This window comes from Vidua macroura, chromosome 1, assembly GCF_024509145.1.
Source record: "Vidua macroura isolate BioBank_ID:100142 chromosome 1, ASM2450914v1, whole genome shotgun sequence".
NCBI lineage: Eukaryota > Metazoa > Chordata > Aves > Passeriformes > Viduidae > Vidua > Vidua macroura.
The window spans coordinates 37,084,558-37,097,406 of record NC_071571.1 but is presented as its reverse complement, the minus strand read 5'-3'; the positions used below and the strand labels follow the sequence as shown (position 1 = coordinate 37,097,406).

The following is a 12,849-nucleotide window of genomic DNA, read 5'->3' as shown; positions in this document are numbered from 1 at the left end:
ACATCAAGAAATTGATTCTGCATAAAGAAATAGAAATTACCTATTTGAAATACATTTTTGCCATTCTTATGGCCTTATTAACCTCACAAGTTAAGTCTCCTAGTATAAGAGAGAAAACCTGAAGCTGAAACGGTATGAGACATTCTTTGTGAAAAAGAGAAGATGAAATTCTGCTGGTCAAGACTTGTCCACCTTTTGGAGGTCAGAAAGTTCAAAGGATAAGAAGTTTCTTTTAAACAATAGACGATGCCACTGCTTTGGAAATTTGGATGTAGTAAACCAGTTCAAATAAATAGGAAAGATATTTCAGATTCTTCCAGGCTTTGAAAGAGCTGCTTCCTCCAAATATTTTTTGTCTTGTCTGTGTTATCTCGTTGAAGAAAAAATAAAATAGCCATAAATAACTGTACATCATGAATTGGTCTGTCCTTTAAATGAGTATCCTACACATGCCAAAAAATTGATTCTTGACACAAGATACATTAAAACAAGCAATGAAAGGGTCTTCCTTTGAAACACAATTTTAAATAAATGAGAGACCCATTAGAGGAAATAGATTTATTTTTCCTTTCTGACAATATATTGCATTTTGGGAGTTAAGGCCAAAAGGCAGAAGACACCAAAACAAAGAAAGGGCCACCATGGTTTTCCAGTCCTCTTCCTGTTTGTTTGCCCTCCATGCCAGGTACAACAGGACAGCATATGAACCCTATAAAACCTCCAGGCTTTGGAATCACAGTTGAAGACATCTCTGCACTTGAAGCAGAACAGACAGTCTAGCATCCCCTCAGGTTTGACAGCTTTGTTGCAATTCAATCCAAGTGATGTATCTTACAGCTGACACCATGATAAAGCTGACGAAAGGTCCTTGCATAGCTAGTGAAAGTGGCTAACAAAGACAAATGGGCCTGATGGCAGAATTCACCAAGCCTTGAGTTTCCTTAACACCTGCAATAATCCTCTATAAAGTGGAAGGGATTTTTATTATTGACTCAACAATAATGCATATTCTAATCCATGTCTCTGTGCTGTCACTGGCCTAAAACTGACATGTTTTATTTGAATCCACTGAAACTCCAGAGTTTTATATCTACCAAATCTTGTAGCACAAACAGAACAGTGGAGTTATAATAGATAAGTACTGTATTTTCAGAAACAGTTATTTCTGCCCACCACCTTATAAATACACTGCCAGTTCCCAGAATAGGAATTCCTTATCTTATTACCATGGTATTGCTCTTTTAACTCTACTTAATATGCAGAGAGAAGAAGCAGTTGGTTAATACTGCTTTTTTGACACAATACTGCATCAGAGCAGGTGCAATTGCAGAAGACTTATGAATACAAAGTAGAACAGCAGTAAGTTAGTAAGGATATGTCACTTAAGACTGTCTTTTTTAATTCAACTACATTACTGAGAATAGGAGTGGAAAATACATTTTACTAGTCTGGTTAATATTTATATCCTACTGTACAGTCCATTGGCATGAAATGATCTCTGTATTAAATGTACCAGATGTTATGGGAGCAGTGCTGGAAGGTAAACAAATTGAGCCAGAGATCATATCATACACATACTCAGCACACAAAGCTTGGAAAGGTAGAAAATCCAATATGTTTCTATCCTAGATGAAATACTGATTATCATCTTTCCTTCATACATCTCTGAGCCTGCTTGGAGATGGGGTTCAATTATCCTGTGACAGGAAGTAAGGCTGATGTCCTATTTTCTGCTATGTTGTAGCCAGGAGAGCTGATTTAGTGAATTCAGTGCCATGTTCATATGTAGATAAGGTCTTCTCTTTCCTATAAAAAGTCTTTATTTCACAAGCTGCTATTGAAATCTTCAAAATCAGTTGTGACTAACATATTGCTTGCAGCAGAAACCCTAAAACAGCAACTCTGACTCCTTCTCTGGGGCATTAACTTGCATAACCCAGTTGGTGGATTAAATATTAGCATTGTAACTGCTTTGCTGACAAAAAAGGTGGTAACTAATTTTGTTAATGACAGTGCTCTATTTCCTTCCCACTCTTCAGGATGGAGCTCTGAATGACAAGGCTTTACCACCGTGACCTCTCTTTCAAGAGTAGTGTCAAGAGTAGTGCAAGAGCTGTTGATTTTTTTCTGTTCATTTTTATGGGTAGTTTAGAAAGTTTCATTTTCTCTTGTTCTGTACCTGAGGATAGTTCAACCCCTGGGAATGTTACAGATTTTACATCAGGAATAATGCCAGAGATAAGTAGGGGACAAAATAAAAATTCTATAAAAATAAAAAATTCTATAGCATCCTACTACTATACATCCTGAAGTGCCTTCAGGAAAAGAAAGGTAACACAAAAGACTCTGTTTGACCATCCACCCATTCTACAAAACAGGGACTACTTTTGTGTGCATCTTTTACACTTGAAAAATTTCCATGAGTAGTGTTGTTCTTTAGAGAAAACTTGATCAAAATCTGATAACATAAATACTGTGAATTACTTTGCCCAAGAAGTTCCAAGCTTCAGCCATAAAGAGACCAAGTTTAAGTGTGCTTCATTATTCTTCAGTCCCAACCATTTATATAGACTTTACTCTTTAAAATTTCCTGTACTTACTTTCCTCCACTTATTCCCAAAGCAAAAAAGGGAAAAAAAAAAAAAAAAAAAAAAAAAAAAAAAAAAAAAAAAAGGAAAAAAAAAATCAATTCATACATTCCAGCTGCAAAGACTCAGACCTTTGCCCCTATACTCTGGCACGTTCTTTCAGAGGCTTAATGAATCTGGGCTGCAAGTTCATACTGTAGTCATGTTACAGGGTAACACTTTCTTTAGAGAATGTTTGAAAGCAGAAAAGGGAGGGAGGGAGGGGTAACTCTTGAATTAGCTTTAAAAAGTATGACAAAAGCCAAAAGAGTAAAAACCTCCACTCTGAACCAAAAGTCATGTATAAAATAGAGGCACTAACAACAACAACAACAGATACCAATACAACAATTTCTGATTTATGGCTTATTGAAGCTAAAGACACAATTTTGTGATTTCTAAAGGCACTGTTTTTAATCTCTACCATAAAAACAAGTTTAAGGAGAATGAATGCTCCTGGCTTTTATATGAACACTTCCTCTCTAAATTGCTACATTATTGGTTTTAATTCAGCTCAGCTTGATGAAGACATGCCAGTGGAGTACCTGGACAGGCATCACTGCACCTTATTTAATGAACCTGAAATTCAGTCAACTTACTTAAGTAGTAGTGATGGATATATTGTTTTCATTCAATCCAATGCAAAATTTGACAACTTTGTCTTGATTTGGAAGTCCTCTGGAGGTAAAACAGAACAGAGATAGAAAAATAAATCTTCCTATATATGATGTTGGCGTCATTCACAGGTGTTCAACAAAAATAAAAAGAAGACCATAGTTTTGTAACTTCGAGAGACCAGACAATTTGAATCGGCAGACAACTTGCTGTTGTCAACAGGTGACAAGACCACAACATATGTACTCAGAACTAGCACAGACTAACAATCTGAAAAAAAAAAGAAAAAATCAAGGTCACAGGTGAGCAGGGTGGCCCAGAAATCTAATCAGGCCCTTAAAAAGAGGACATCCATCTTTGTCTGCCAATTTCCAGTCTAATCTACATCTTTTATTCACATTTAAAAACTTTAGATGGGAGGCTAACAACTAAAGCAGTGACAGGCTCATAACTACAATGATATTACTGGCTATAGGACAACAACTGTGTTGACTAACCCATCCTAATACCATTAGGTCAATCAACTTCTTTGCTAAGTACACGCAAATATCCTGAGTTGAAGGTAGCAATTAAGAGTAGAACTTTTTTTATTCTACTTTCATCACCTTTGGCTACCCAAAATACATGCAGCGCAAACCCCAGCAATTCATGTCATCCAATTTACCCATTTCATGTAAAATTTCAGAAATTTTACTGCTGTTACATATCACAAGGCTGAAGGCTGATCTGTGATCATTAGAAAAGGATGATAAAATAATGTCTTGGGACACACTACACAAATCTGATTCATTTTATGTTAGATCAGTCACTCTTAGTGTATGAACCACAGAATCTGAGGACCTCTGTCCACTCTTACAGTAAAAGACAACCAAGAAAAGGAAAATCACTGTCACTAGGACTGAACTCTCTTTGTAAGGGCTGACACAAACACTGCTTCAAAAAAAATGCCTAAAGGTCTGCAGGTGAAAACAGACTGACAACAAATCTGTTAGAATTATATTAATATAGGCTTATACAGATATAAAATCTTGACTGGTGTCTCACCTCCACTGCTGCTAAATGTTACACAGCTGGTGACTCTTTTCAAAATTGACATCCAATTGAAATCAACTTGTTTCCAACAATAAACTTAGAGAGACAGAGAAGAAAAATTAAAGCATTTTTTAAATTTCCAGTTTTCCCAGATTAATAGATCTGTTTTCACTGAGAATTTCCTTAAGTTTCCAAACCTGTTTGGAAACTATTATTATTACCTGTTAATAATTAAAAAAAAAAATCCATCCAAAACATCTTGGTTTTAGCAAGGTGTTGATGAATCCACAGCTGAACACTGGAACAATGGCTTCTACCATCCTGGTACAAGCAACTGTATTTCCATCAGGTTTGTTCAGAATTAGAGACCTGGATGGTTTAGCATCTCCTCATTGCCTTTGGCATTACATCCAATTTCACTTCCACTCTCCACTTAGAAAGTGATCAGAATATAATTTTTTTCTCAGAAAAACCAGGTATCTTCCAGTCTATGGTAAAATTTAGGTTTGTAAGTGTGTGTATAATTCATGCTATATTATACAGATCTTTTAATGCAATAAATATGATGTGTGTGTGTGCATCTTTTTCAATTTAAATATAAAAACCCTGAACAAAATCTGCAACAAGTAAAAGGAAAAGCCACAACAGGTAAAGGGGAGGCAAACTGTTTCTTTTCTTGATGTCAACTCTGAATATTACTGCTTCAACTGCTAAACGTTTTTATCTTTTCCCAAGGGCATAGCACCTTCTATTTTTTCAATAAGCTTTTTTGTCTCACTTCCTAAGCCAGAAGTTTACTGTAGGTCATTCTTGTTATCATCCTTCTATGACTTCCATCACTTTCTGCATCAGGCTCACAAACCTCACCCCCAGGGCACAAGCCCCAATCTGCTAACATCCAGTCTCATTCCCACTTTCTGTGTATCTTACTTTCCTTCCACAAAATAAGCAGTTCTTCTGTACAATTTTGCCTGGTTATCTTCATAAATGTTTTCATGCCAATTAATTCCTTCTTCTTTCTGTACCACCCTCAAGGTATTTTTCATTAAAATTTCCAGCAATGTATCTGTAGTAACATTTTACCTGGAGCTGTTGCAGGAACTACCACAGGCTCTGGACACACTTTGCCACAGCTGACTAGAAGTAGTACTCTGTGGAAACATACTCTATGGCAAATGACAGGGTCTTAAAGAAACATGCTTCTAGTTTTATTATCACAGGATTCCAGTTCTGTGACAGAAATAGGAGGTGCAGCAACTCTTAACACTGGTCCTCAGGATTTATAGCAATGACACTGCACCCTGTGATCTCAGCTCATTCCCTCTCTTTGCAGCATCCTGAAAATAATGGAGCCCTCTCTGGCAGAGCAATGAAGTGTTGTGACTGTGTGCCCTCTCAAGCAGCTCAAGCAAAGGAAAATATGAACAGCAGACATAGCAGGTTACTTAAAAAAAATCCCACAATGCTTTAAGTGTGTCATGGTTATCAGGGATAGATGGTGCAACAGCAGCTGTGCTGCACCATCCCTCCAGTTCAGGTTGTAAATTACTGGGGACATTCATCCAAGTAGGACCTCTGTGTGATTCTGCATATATTTATGGCGTGGTCATGAACAAGTCCATAAAAAAAAAACCTCCAGGTTTTAAGTATCACCCTCAGTTCTTTAGGAAAACCACTGCCAAATGGGATGTGTGCTTCTCTATGCCTTGCAGGGTTATTTGCTGCAAGGAAATGTGCCACAATGACTGCCTTTTTCATTGTAAACAAATATTCCCATCCAGGCCCCAAGTAACGCTCCATCTAATCCTATATCCATTCTCCTGCAAAAGTCATTCCCTCATTGTCTTGCTCACGCAGGTGTTTGACATGTTAAGTGATTATGATGGACTCTTCATTACTGACAGTTTCTGGGGGTTAGCTGTTCATGGTTGAAGTCTGTTTCTCAGGTATTAGACCCAGCAGATGGACTGCAGATGGCAGATCTGCTGCCCAGAATTTAAAAGTGGCTGTAGAAGAAATTGTAATGTTTGCTTGCAGCATGGTGGGAGACTGTGAAACTTGAAGCATTAGAAAGCAACTTAACAAAAGCTGCAGTGATGAAAAAAGTTAAAGAAGCTGTGTTTCAGTAGAAATGCAGATTGTTTTACACTGGGAGACTCACTCAGAATATCTTGTCACTGTTGTTTAAATAAGACAGTATTATATATCATTTATACTACAAAGGCAGTGTGCTTGTAATGACTACATGTCGTACTTCAGGTGTGGATTCTTGCTCTTCCCATAATCAAACAAACAATGTAAAAAGACAGCCAGCTGAGAGACCTGAGCAAAGTCCTGGGAGGCAAGTAAAGAAAGATAGGAACGATGGAAAACATTGTGAACTTCTGTTTCTAAATTGCATTTTCCTAAAGTGAATATTGTCAAAAAAAACCAAAAAAAAACCAAAAAAAAAAAAAAAAAAAAAAAAAAAACCCAAACAAACAAACAAACAAAACTACCAAACTCCACACTGTTTCAACCATGTTGTGAAAGATCTGCATCAGGAATCCTGATCTACTTTGAGAAAAAAAGGAAAGCTTTTTGTCAGGAGTGGACTCCTGATGTTTTCTCTAAACTATTTGCTACAAAACCCCAGAATTTCCCCTCATATTTCCAGAGTGAAGAACTCTCCTCATCTACACAAATTCTTGAGGGATGTCAGCTTCAGCATGGAAAGAGATTATTTTACTAATTTTTTTATCCTTTCTTTTAGGAATGATCATTCTCTACTGCACAGCCTTGGTTTTGCCACAATTCACTTTGTGTCATGTCAAGCTTTATCATGTCAGGACTCCTTCTAAAAGAGGAGGAGGAAATTAGGCCCATAAGAGTTTCAAATAAAATTCACTCCAACAGTGAAATCATGACTTCACATGTGACTATCGAACCCCCTTCTGCACAAAAGCAGCTCTCCTTTCCCATCCCTGCTTTCCCATCCCTTGGTACATGTTTTATGTAATATTTCCATTTCCAACCTCCTTCTAATCAGTAATTACCATCCACCTGGTACTTGTCTTTAATATAGATTTCCACATATTATAAAAAAAATCCTATAAACAATAAAAATCCTGGACATGATGAAAACAATTAGGCCACCCATACCAGGTCCATGTGCTTTGGACACAAATCCACAAATAGCTAATTTTTGTAGCCATGCACATTTGAGGTACTCAGGGGGTACACAAATGTTACTCCTCAATACTAGAATTGCTGACAATATGTCACACTGCCACACAAAAAGAAACTTCCCCCCCTCACCATATGGGAGAGCAGTTGTGCTCTACCACCTTCATTATGTCACTGAATCTTCCCATTCCTGCTGTCCTTTTCTGTCACACAGTCATCAGAAACAGACCCTTAGACAAAGCAATATTTATATCACCCTGATCTCTTCTCTACAGATGTTAAGCACGTCTTCCACTTTAGAAATGAAGAAGGAAATAGATACAAAATCTGTTTTATGAGACTCAAAAATAAATTCTGCCCCTTCCCCTATACTGAACTCTGGAAACACTTGCAGAAGAAACACGGCACTATGAAAAACCCTGTCTAGCATCACACTTTCAAGATCATAGATTTTCAAATGGCAGCCCACTAATGAATCAAGAGATATAGCTGTCAGCCTCACACATCACTTTTGAATATTTTGATAAGAGTGCATGAGGCCTTTCGTAAAAGCACAGTTGTTTGCATTTACATCTCCTTGGAAAATTCCATTCAGAAACAGCATCTGGCATCTAACCAGGTCTTGTCTTTCATCCAGTTTTCCTGTTGGACCAGGCAAGGCACAGGGAGATTTAACTAGCTGCCTGTGGTCACTGCTCCACTGGGCTAGAAGCCAGAATCCCTGTTCACCTCTGACTTCCTCAGGACTCTGCAAACCTTGACATGCTAAAGCACTTACTCATCTGGCTCACAGGCTGGATACAACTTTTCTTTCTCTCTTTCTTCATTCTCAGTCTGTGACAGACATGAGTCTTTGTTTCAACCAGGTTCTTTTAATAAAGAGAACAATGGCCTTTCCAAAGCCGCATGTTGAAAGCTTGGGAAAACCCACATCAAAGCCAGTTAGGGGCCAGATGTTCCTGATATGGATTGCCAGAAAACCAACCAGAGGTAAGAGGGCTGAAGTTTCCTAGAACCATGAGCCTGAATGTTAAATACATAGCTTCAGGCTCCCCATGACCTGGCAAAATAAAAATGTGACGGTGAGATCTCTAGTGCCATTAATGCACTCTGTCCAAGGCATACTTACTGTGTGCCCAACAGCTAGGTCCATACATGTGCAACACATATCTACAAGTATTTTATGAAAGTTCTCATATAATGGATGCAGCAATTTTACCCTCCAATATAGCCTCTGTTCATTAAATCACTAAGCACTAACCTTATAAAGGAACACATTACATAAATGCACATACAGTTTTCAACTTTAAACAGGTTGTTATGCTTTAGTGGGAGCTAAGGGGATGATAACTAGGAAATTTTGAGTCTTAAAAATCAGTAGAAAGGACCTGTTGCTTGGAGATTCATATTTCATTTATTTTCAGTTTTCCTAGCTATAACACAGGGTGGTTTTTTGCATAAACACATGCGAGACCTTCAGTAAACTTTAAAATCTATATGTACCATTATACCATAGTAAGCTCAAATACAAAGTGTCAAACAGAATGAAACAAAATCTGATTTTCTGTGACACCTTTCATACTCCAAGTATCCTCAGGCACTTTAAAATAAATTACTTGGAAACTGGTAGCGCAGTCATGCAGCAGTTGCTGGTTCAAACTCAGGCCTAGATGCTGGAGCTTGTTTTGGTAAAAGGAAGAAAGACCAGACAAATTCAGAAGTTTCCTCCTCATTCTTTTCATAGTGTCCATTAGCTATTTAGATCTCACTCGGTGTAAGCAAAAGAGTTCAGCCTGGTATTTTATGTTGCCAGTTACTCATTGCTGGTTTGACAACTCCTTTAAAGCATGTGCCTGAAATGTTCATGGGCATTTATGCACATGCAAATGTTTAAAAAGCAAATCAGTGCAAACATTTGCACGCCTCAATTTCCACTAAAGGACCAGACAATTTTCTGTCCTTGTCAACAGCATAATCCTGACATAGGGAAAAAGATTACAAAACTCTGTCTATCCCCATTAAAGCTTTTTACTCTCTGCATGTGCAGTTACTGGAAATCCCATTTCAATTCAAAAATCACCAAACTTTGGGTGATTTTTTAGATTGGTGACTCTTAGATTTCTTCTGCCTTCTGTGTTAGCCTAGACTAAGAAATACTTATATCAACAATTTTGCCTTCAGGAATTATTTACAAAGCCCAATAAAATCCACAGGCATTACCAGTTCTGGATTCTGGCTATTTTGCTAAATAGTTTTCGATATCTGCTGAAAACCTAGTGCTTTTATTTGTAGGCCAGAGTTCTCAGTTTGTTTAAATACCTATTTCCAAACAACTGTTACAGAAAAGAGAGCAGAAGCAGCAAAAAACTAAACCCAGATGAATTTCAGAAAGTGACAAGTTTTCCCAGTAATAATTCCCAGAAGATGAAGGGCAAGAGAAAAACACAGTAGCTTCCTCTTCACCTTCCTCCAGAACATCAAATTCCATCTACGTCAAGGTTCATAAGGCTTGTCTATTTTTTCTCGTTTTTTAGAATTAATATCCTTTATTAGACTAAGTAACACTGATTTTAAAAATAACAAAAAAAAAAAAAAAAAAAAAAAAGGACTTTAAAATCCTTCTGGGACCAAAACACCAGGACAACTGTCAAAGCATATACTGGACTTCTATTTAAGCCAGCAGCGGACATATGGTGGTAAGCAAAAATGGTGGAGGTCACACTGCAGAAAAAGTAATAAGGGAAATAAGAAACTTTTTTAACCAGTCTAACTTCACTGACTTCGAACCAAAAAGGTCTAAGGTATCATCAAAGTAAATGAGAGCTGTACAAATCAACAGGTACAGGTCACCAGGGTGACCACCAAAACAGAGCTGAAATGCAAAGAGTACATTTATGTCATTACCTCACTAGCAATGCCAGGTGGCAGAGCCACACGGGGACACAGGCTCCGTTAGGCTCAGCTCATCCCAGCAGGCAGAGCCACGGAAGGACACAGACTCCGTTAGGCTCAGCTCACCCTAGCGGACAGTAGGGGCCAGGGTCCGATGCCTTTTCCAATACATCAAAGGGCTTCACACACGTTGTTCATCTCAAGGCTGTGCTTTTATGACCTCAAGCATGTCTGTGAGAGTGTGTTATCCCTACACAGGAATTCTACTTCTCAAAACAGGCAGAGGATGAACAACACTAGGCACAATAAATGGAGTTTTCCCACACCAACATTTTTAGCATTCTAAACTGCAAGGTCACTTTGACCAAAAACTATTCTCTTCTTGCCAAATCTACTTTTACCTCTTTCCTCCCAACAGTAAAGAATAGGCAGGGAGACAGTCAGATGACATGAGCAATATCCAAGGACCAGAGAAGTAGGCTGATTTTATCTTTCATCTTATCCCAGTGATAAAGATCACTGAGCTGTCTGGGGATTTGTAGAAGATAGGAAAGCTTTTTCAGCAGGACCACCAACACAGCAGAGGGGCAAGCACAGCACCTGACCTCACCACATGCTAGGAAGACGTTACTCATTTGTTTACAAGTCATGTTCTGCTGCAATTCAGATGAGAAATAGGAGTAATCAAGAGAGCAGTCAAATGAGGGCCAGTAGGACTCAAGCAGAAAAACCATGTGCTAAGGAGCTGGAAGAATGAGGGATGTACTGTCTGCCCCCTCTTTGCCACACATCTGCCTTTTTCTTCTGCTGGGGGGCTGCTGTAGCCAGCGCTATGATGACTCCTCTGCAACCTTCTGCAAAGCAGCACTTTGAAGAATTCAAAATGATCAATGGGGAAAAAAAAACCCCAAACCTTTACTTCCAGTCTTTATTTTTATCCACGCTTGTGCCCTTCACCCAAACACTGTGTGAATAACAAAAGCTGAAGTCAAGCTAAATGGCAGGTTGCTATCTGTCTGAAATGTCGCAGAACTGTTCGTCACCTTGCCAAAAGGATAAGAAAACATCTTTGAATAATTCATTGAAGGGTTTGACCAACTGAACAGTGTCCCTGCACTCTCTTGTCCCCTGACCACATCTGAATAAGGGAAAAGAGTTCTCTGTGAGATTTCTTCTCACACTCTGTCAGCAGCATGCCCTGCCTGCAAGTTGAATTAACTTTACTGTAGTAATATTGTTCTGCTGAGACAAGAACAATGATCAGCACAACAGCACTGTTAAAAATGTTATAGGCTTCATAAAAACAATCACATCAGCTATAAAACAGTAGGTGATCATGACTGCTGCACCGCTCTCATCATAACTTAGCTTGACTTGCCTGCATGGAGAAACAAATTATAGATGATTCCTCTTCCTTTCATCCATTACTGCACAAAGTGATACAATGTCCCCATTCCCTGCTAGACCTCCATCACAATAAAGATAGAACAATGATTTTTAAAATACAGAAGATGAGACTTGGAGTTGAAAACTGTCTGGATAGTGTCACAAGGTCTGCTAAGAAGCAGATCTAAGCAAATTGTTAAGGCTCATGAGAACCAACAGCAGCACTCTGTATAGCTCAGATGTAAGTGGGGAATGGATTAAGTAGCTCCACTTAAAACTCATCATCTGCATTTCTTTTCCAGGTAAGGACCCTCTGCAAAATTACTGATAGGTCATGATCAGGTCCTAAGCATATGTAGTCTAAAAGGCTTATAGTAATCTATAAACATAATCTTAATTCTCTCTCATGCCATGTACCCATTTGCACTGCACAAGGCAAACAATACTGATAAGATCCATTATTCAAGTAAGACTTTACTTGACTTAGGTCAGAAATTTGAATGATAATGTTGCTCAGACAACAGAGATAATTTTCAATTCAGAGTGATGCAGGACTCTTCAGCAAGGTCTGTTTTAGTAGTGAGGATTTGCCTGCCACTGTGAGGGCTGTGCAAATTACCAATTTTCCAGAAGACTGTCCGACTGCAAAAGAGACACAACCAAGCAACACACTTTGGTGTATATCATCAGATTTGGATTGATCATGTTTTTGTTTTCTTTTTTAAAATTTGAAGTCCAGAAAAAAAAAAAATCAGTATATTAACTGATGGAACAGTCCAAGAGGTCCGAAACTGAATGTTCTCATTTGGACGAACTATGTAAAAGATAAAGGAAGTACACAGCAATATTTAAAACAGAAGAGCAAGAAAATGCTTTTTTATTTTTTCCACCCACAGTGAAGAAGGATTTGGTTCATTTTTTATCTCGTGTCTGAGGAGACTTGAGTAAAAGTTCCTCTGAAGCAAATGTGAGTTAGCACAGGGTAGGAAAGAGGAAGCAAGGAAGGGCAGTAATCTTTGGTCCTCCCTTCTTGGTTCTGCTTCATGTGTGTCATTTAATACTGATTGGAGCAGAAGCGACTATTCAGCGTCCCCAGTCTCACTCACCCTGAGCTTTGTCTCCTCTTTAATGA

At 38.3% G+C, this 12,849-nt stretch overlaps 1 long non-coding RNA gene across 2 annotated transcripts in view; it reads right to left on the bottom strand.

Annotated features, from left to right (window-relative positions):
- The window catches only part of LOC128810766 (uncharacterized), a 122,710-nt gene extending 119,403 nt beyond the window's left edge, over positions 1-3,307 (bottom strand). For both annotated transcript variants that reach the window (XR_008438130.1, XR_008438129.1), the window contains exon 1: positions 3,227-3,307. This is a non-coding gene — a long non-coding RNA (uncharacterized LOC128810766). The remainder of the gene's footprint in view (positions 1-3,226) is intronic.
- Positions 3,308-12,849: the final 9,542 nt, after the last annotated feature.